At 31.4% G+C, this 7,360-nt stretch overlaps 1 pseudogene across 1 annotated transcript; it reads right to left on the bottom strand.

Annotated features, from left to right (window-relative positions):
• Positions 1–2: 2 nt before the first annotated feature.
• On the bottom strand, positions 3–1,253 carry LOC150034628 (protein RGF1 INDUCIBLE TRANSCRIPTION FACTOR 1 pseudogene; annotated as a pseudogene). The gene is made up of 3 exons (XR_016531540.1): positions 614–1,253; positions 216–290; positions 3–119 (listed from the first exon to the last, which is right to left on the bottom strand). The product of XR_016531540.1 is annotated as a protein RGF1 INDUCIBLE TRANSCRIPTION FACTOR 1 pseudogene (transcript).
• Positions 1,254–7,360: the final 6,107 nt, after the last annotated feature.

Here is a 7,360-nt window from a genome sequence, read left to right as displayed (position 1 = left end):
GGTTCTTGAAGAATTCTGTCACATGTGAAACAAGCATTAGTTGAGGAGCCTGCCTTGCATGGCCTAGACTGTGGCCTGTAATTCAAAAATATCACTTTCGCTCCGTTTATGGTGTACGGCTGCCCATATCAATTTCAATAATTCACATCAAAATTCAATTCAAAACACTCATCTCATCTCATCTCCCTTGTGTAAAAACAAAATAAATAAACTACCTGAATATGGGAACAATCAATGAGCTTCTCAAGATCCCCCAATCGAATTACATCATGATAAACATATCGTCTGACCTGACAAACACCACAACACCCCCAATTAATTAACTTCATTCTTTTTAATGTTCGTAATTAATTTATTGATAATTATTTTTATTTTTTAAAAAAAAAAAAAAAAAAGAAAAGAAAAGGGATATATATAAAAGAGTCAAAGGTTCACATTGAGTTGAAAGCAACAAGTGAGAAAGGTCTGGCAGGAAAGATGGATAAAAATGGAGTCGTCTACGAATAGGAAACCAACCAAATCTCAAAAGTAGGATAAGTTTTCTTTTCTTTTCTTTTCTTTTTTGCATTTAAAAAAAAAAAGAAAAGAAAAAAGAAAAGAAAAGAAAAGAAACCTGAAGAAGAGGATGAGAACGGTGAGAAGGTAGACAGTGAGGGCAAATACTGAGACAACAATGCAAGCAAAAAACGTTCTTCTCGGACTTGCGACGATTCTCATGAAGCAAACAAGTCCCAAAGAAAGTGTCGGCCATAAGGGCTTGAAGCCATGCAGGCTTAGTTGACCCACACTCCATCATCATCATGATTATCATCTACAATTTCTGCTGCTGCTGCTCCTCATATTTTCTTTCTTCTTCAAAAGAAAAAAGAAAATTAGTTTTGTTTAGAGTAATTTTGAAGTGTGGAGGGAGATATGAAAGTTGTGTTTCGTTGGTGTGGTAGGTTTTAATGGTGATGATGTGTGAAGAAGGCAGGCAGGCAGGGGTTTCTCTCTTGACCCTCCGCTTGTCCTTTTGTTGCAAAGATACTGTGACAAATAAATAATAATAATAAAAGAAAAATACTTAAATGCATTACACTACGTCTATCACAATTTCTTCGATCATAATTGGTGATTTTTTTACTTTATTTATTATATTTTATACGTAGGATGAGAGTGAAATGTATGTGAAGCATTATTAAAGAAGAGAGTAGGGAATTGAATTGGGGTTGGGAACTTGGGAGTTGTGTTAATGGTGCTATACTGCCCACCAATAACCTATACCATTTTTTCTGCTTATTACTATACTTTCTCTCTGTTGTTTTGCAGACTTTAGCAACCCGAGAATTTATTTTTCTTTTTTTCTTTTTTTCTTTTTTTATTTTGTCAGAATTGCTCCGTGGTGCTCCCCTCCTCCTTCTCCATCGTTTTTTATTATGGTGCCCTTTTTGGTATTTTCGTTTTTATGTCTTCCACCCCCAATATTCACTCCTTTTTTTTTTTTTTTTCCTTTTCTCTCTCTGGATTTAATTACAAATTTAATCTAAAATCTTAATTTTTTTCGATCTTCTTCGCTAGCAATTTAATTTATTTTTTTTTTTTTTTTTAATAATAAATCTATTTCTTAGTAAAAGGATTGAATTCTTAACCAGAAAGAAAAATACAATCAAAAGTTTTTTTTAAAAAAAAAGCTACTTTTTTCAAGGCATTGTTTAGTAATATTTTCATTTTTTTATTTTTTGGTTTTTAAAAATTACAGTGATTTGAATTTTTTTAAGTACATGATTGAATTCTAACCAAATTTTAAAAATAAAAATAACTTTTTAAAATTATCTTTTTTAGTTTTAATGGCTTGACTTTTTAAGCTATTGACAAAAAGTAGAAAACAAAGGAATAAATTTGAAGATAAAATAAATTTTTACAAAAAGAAACATAAAATCAATGGTTAACAACGAGATCTTAGTTTCAAAATTTGGCTTAATCTTTTAAAAAACTTGGTAAAAAGCATATAAAAAATTAATAAATTTATGGATGAGAGAGATATTTGTATACTTGATTTTTTTATAAAAAAAAAATTGTTATAAAAGGGACTCTTCATTTTTTTGTTTTTAAAATTTTGAAAATAAATCTATTTTTTAGAAATGAATTGCATATTTGCTAAGTAAAATGATTGAATTCTTATCAAATTTCAACGAACACAAAATTATTTTTCTTCACTTTTAAATTTTGATTTTTCTAAAATATTGGTAAAACAAAATAAATAAATAACAAAAGATGGAGGTAGGAGTCTGTATGGGTTTTAATTTTTTTTTAAAAGAAAAAAAACTAAATAGTTACGTTTTTAAATTTGATTTATTTAGCATTTAAAACAATTAAAAGAGTATAGTAAGTTCCTAAAATTTTCGATAAGTATACGGTAGATTTATTTATTTATTTTTATTTTAATTATCTATTAAATATAAATTAATTTGAATTTTATATGTTTTATAAAAAAAAGTCATTTTGTGGCAACTAAATTTATGAATCTAAAAAAATTGAAAGTCTGCGTCAAATATTTTCTTTTATTCATTGCATCTTTCATGTGTTTGGTGTGCTACTACTATTAATCTTATGCAATGGTCCATCCTTTAATTTTTCAATTCCTACCTTATGTAACTTTTGTATTTTTATTCAAATAATGAGTTCGTCAAATTAGAAAATTTTCTATTAGATTTTTAGGCTTTTAATTTTGTGTTTAAGGTAATTTTCTAATTTCAATTTTCTATATAGGAAATTTTTAATTTGTTTTGTGATGAGGTTTTGGCATCTTCAATATTTTTTTAATATTCATAAAATTTTATTCGACAAGATTTTAAAAATTAAATGTTCTTTTATACACATCTAAAAAGTTCATTAATTTTATTTTTAAAAATGTTTAATATATCCCAACAGATTATATTACAAATTTGAAAGTTGGTAATGTAGTTTTTAAAAATCAAGAGAATCATTGGATTTCAATATAAAAATTAAATAGGCTAAACTTTGTAATTTAATCTATCAAGATTATTTTAAGTATCTAATTTTGGTAATTAATTTAGCTTTGATTGAATAAAGAGGTTTTAGTAGCTGAGTTTATTTGAGGAAATGAGAATGATTATGAATGTATTATTGTAAAGCTAATGATTTGAAAGTATTGATGTGATGACAAATAAAACACAATGGAGTCAATGTCTTCTTTTATGACCTAATTTCCCACCTGTCAGATAATAGTTTTTGATTAGTCCTTATATCATGTTTGGAAGAAGACAAATTTAGACTTGATTGTGGTTTTTAAAAAAAAAAATTGGCATATAGGTGAAAAGTAATTCTACTCAAAAAAAAAAAATAAAAAATTTGCCTAATTTAAACCTTGAATATCTCAACTCTGTCTTATGCTAAGGGGCTTAATTTACTAAAGAAGAAAAATTCAATTACTTTAAACTGTTTGATACTAATTAGATTTTTACAATTTTTATTTCAAAAGATAAAATAGATATTTTTGCTTTTTAAAAGTATGTTCCTTTTCTAAATAAAAAAATTATATTGTTTTTTATCTTTTTAGAGAAACATTTTGAAACTACTGACTATGTAATAAAATATTTTTTTTAAAATTACTTTCTTAAGTTTCCAAAATTTTGACGTAGATTTGAAAATATTTATAAATGATAGATAATAGAGTAGAGAAATTCCAAAGTATTCATAACTTAATTTTTAAAAAAAAAAAAATTAAGTGTCATTTGATATTTTATTTAATTAATACTTTTTAGTTCTCGAAAATTTAAATACTTTCAAAATCAATGCTAATTTTGAAAATTAAAAAGATAATTGAACTAGAATTTGGTTAGTAATTTAGTAGATTCCAACACCAAGATTACCTTTTGTTTTGATTTTATCACGCACTCAAGATTTTTTAATTCTAAAAGAAAAAATATAGTCATAAAAAGAAACATTGATTTGATGTACTATTTAGGAAAGTGCGGGCCTAGGTCCCCCAAATTTTTGTCTTCCAATTTTCATTCTTTTTTTTTTAATTTATTTTTGAACGGACTTTAAAAAAGGACCTTTAATATTAATATTGTTGTTTTCAAAACTTATTAGAGAAATATTGTTGTTTTGAAACTTATTAGAGAAATATTGTTGTTTTGGGAGTTCGAGGCTAGAAGTCGAGGGTTGAGGATTCGACTAATGTAGAGGTCGAATGTTGAGAACTCGACAAACAAAGAAAAACTTGGAAACAAGTTGTCGAGGGTTGAAGTTTCGACATACATAAGTCGAAACTTCAACCCTCGAGAAGGAAAAGGAAATCTCACTAGTTTTACATAAGTCGAAACTTCAACCCTCGACAAAGAACATAAGTGGGTGAAGCAGATGGTAAGAGAGAGCGAGATTGTGAGATTGAAATCGAGATTGTAGGAAAGAGCGAGATTGCAAGCGAGATTATAGGAGAGAGCGAGATTGTAAGATGGGACAATCTCCAACGTCTATGGAATGTGTGCGTCTCGCTCTCTCCTACAATCTCGCTCTCTCTCACAATCTCGCTCTCTCAATCTCGCTCTCTCTGAACATCTCGCTCTCTCAATCTCGCTCTCAATCTCGCTCTCTCTTACATCTCGCTCTCTCTTACAATTCAAAATTTTATTATTGTTGTTATTTTTTCATTAATGATTACTAGCTTTTTCTCATTGGTCATTGGGAAAGTAAATAAATTTATTGTATATTCAATGTACATTATATTTATTTAAGTTGTACATGTTTTTTTTAATTAAGTTGTACATTATTCTTCTAATTAACTTGTACATTTGTACATTATTCTTCTAATTAAGTTGTACATTATTCTTCTAATTGAGAAATAAATATTTTTTTAATTGAGAAATAAATATTTTTTTTTTCAAATCATGGCTTTAAACCCAGGACCTGTTGATCCGGATGTTTTGTACGACCAGTCCATTCATCGATAAATATCTTGCAGGCGTCGAGAGGCAGTTCTCCACCGCACTATCCCACTCCACCCTCGAATACTACCGCTACTGCGCACATCTGGATTCTATGGGGTTGCCATATTAGGATTTATTCGGTTGGACTGGCATCTGATCACAGCCTTGGTCGAGAGATTGAAGCCCGAAACGCATACATTCCATATGTCTGTTGGAGAGTGCACTATCACTCTACAAGATATAGAAGTGTTGTTGGGGTTACCTGTTGACGGTGAGCCGGTCACCGGAGTGATGTATGATGACTGGTTAGAAGTTTGTCAACTGTACCTAGGTGCGACCCCACCTGCCGACAAGATTAAAGGATCGAGGTTAAGTTTAATATGGTTAGGAACACAATTTCATGAGCTCACAAATGGTGGAAGTCTGTTTTCAGATAAATCAAGTCCTTTTGTTCACTTTATGTTCTTGCCACTGTTAGCTAACCTCCATGATGCGGGGCAGTATTCGTGGGGTGGAGTATGCTTGACATGGTTGTATAGACAACTATGCAAAGCAATAAGACCTGAGGTTCGAGAGATAGCTGGGCCTCTCATACTTTTGCAACTATGGGCTTGGGAGCGATTTCCAACAATGGCTCCACAACTACAACATGTTAATGACGCTCAGTTGGTTGGACGAGCCTACGGTTCTCGGTATGTTGTTTTAATTCAATTTAATTTTGGGGGAAACCTAAGGGCGAAAGGTGCCATTAGATCTAGTTAATTTAAATTATAAATTATCAATTTAAAAATTTAGGTGGAGAGTCAAATTTTGTGTGACTAGGATAGCCACACACGTAGTTAGCTAGTATAGATACATGTTTGATCTGCTTCAACCTGAACAGGTACATTACACTAAACCTACTTGATTATTTTATACACATTTTTATTGTATTTGTCTTTAATATTCTTTAATATAATAATATAACATGTATATTTTTTTCATTATTTTATACACATTACACTAAATCTCGCTCTCTCTTACAATTCAAAATTCTGTCATTGTTGTTATTTTTTCATTAATGATTACTAGCTTTTTTCTCATGTATATATATATATATATATATATATATATATATATATATATATATATTTCTATACATTATTCTTTTAATTAAGTTGTACATTGTTCTTCTAATTAAGTTGTACATTATTCTTCTAATTAAGTTGCACATTATTCTTCTAATTGAGAAACAAATATTTTTTAATTGAGAAATAAATAATTTTTTTTTTCAGATCATGGCTTTAAACCCAGAACTTGTTGATCTCAATGTTTTGTACGACTAGTCCATTCATCAATCATCTGTTATATGGCGAGATCGTACTACTGGAGAAATATCTTGCAGGTATTGAGAGGCAGTTCTCCAGTGCACTATCCCGCTCCACCCACGAATACTACCGCTACTGCACACATCTGGATTCTATGGAGTTTCCATATTAGGATTTATTCAATTGGTCTGGCATCTGATCACAGCCTTGGTCAAGAGATGGAGGCCCGAGACGCATACATTCCATATGTCTGTTGGAGAATGCACTATCACTCTACAAGACATAGAAGTGTTGTTGGGGTTATCTGTTGATGGTGAGCCGGTCACCGGAGTGATGTACGACGACTAGTTAGAAGTTTGTCAACTGTACCTCGAGCGACCCCACCTGCCGACAAGATTAAAGGATCGAGGTTAAGTTTAATATGGTTAGGAACACAATTTCGTGAGTTCACAGATGGTGGAAGTCTGTTTTCAGATAAATCAAGTCATTTTGTTCACTTGATGTTCCTGCCACTCTTAGCTAACCTCCATGATGCGGGGCGGTATTCGTGGGGTGAAGCATGCTTGACATGGCTGTATAGACAACTATGCAAAGTAATAAGACCTAAGGTTTGAGAGATAGTTGGGCCTCTCATACTTTTGCAACTATGGGCTTGGGAGCGATTTCCAACAATGGCTCTACAACTACAATATGCGAATGATCCGAACCAGGTTCTTGCTATATGTAGTGACAACCAAAGCTATATGGAGGAAATTCATTATATGTATGATATACCTATTGTTCCTCCACCAGCTCCTAGACGTAGAGGACCTATTCGAGAAGAGGATGAGTTTGATGAGACTGCACATAATGTGGAAGAGTTGCTCCCTATGATGCAGATGCAGATGCAGAGTCAAACTGATTGGTCCAATGATGATGATGCCAGTATTTGGTTCAGGACATTATGACTCAAAGGCTGGTCCTTCGTCTTCATACGTGCATGGACATGGTCGGAGTTGTGGAGAGCATAATGAATATTTATATTACGAAGCGCCAGCAGAGGTACCAGAGCAACATCAAGAAGAACCCGAGCAACCTCAAATTCGAAGTCGACGACGACAACCAGCTCAAAATCGACGACGT

The sequence above is a fragment of the Benincasa hispida genome, chromosome 8 (genome assembly GCF_027475165.1).
Source record: "Benincasa hispida cultivar pf3 chromosome 8, pf3_genome.v1.1, whole genome shotgun sequence".
NCBI lineage: Eukaryota > Viridiplantae > Streptophyta > Magnoliopsida > Cucurbitales > Cucurbitaceae > Benincasa > Benincasa hispida.
This window is presented reverse-complemented; position numbering and strand designations above follow the sequence as displayed.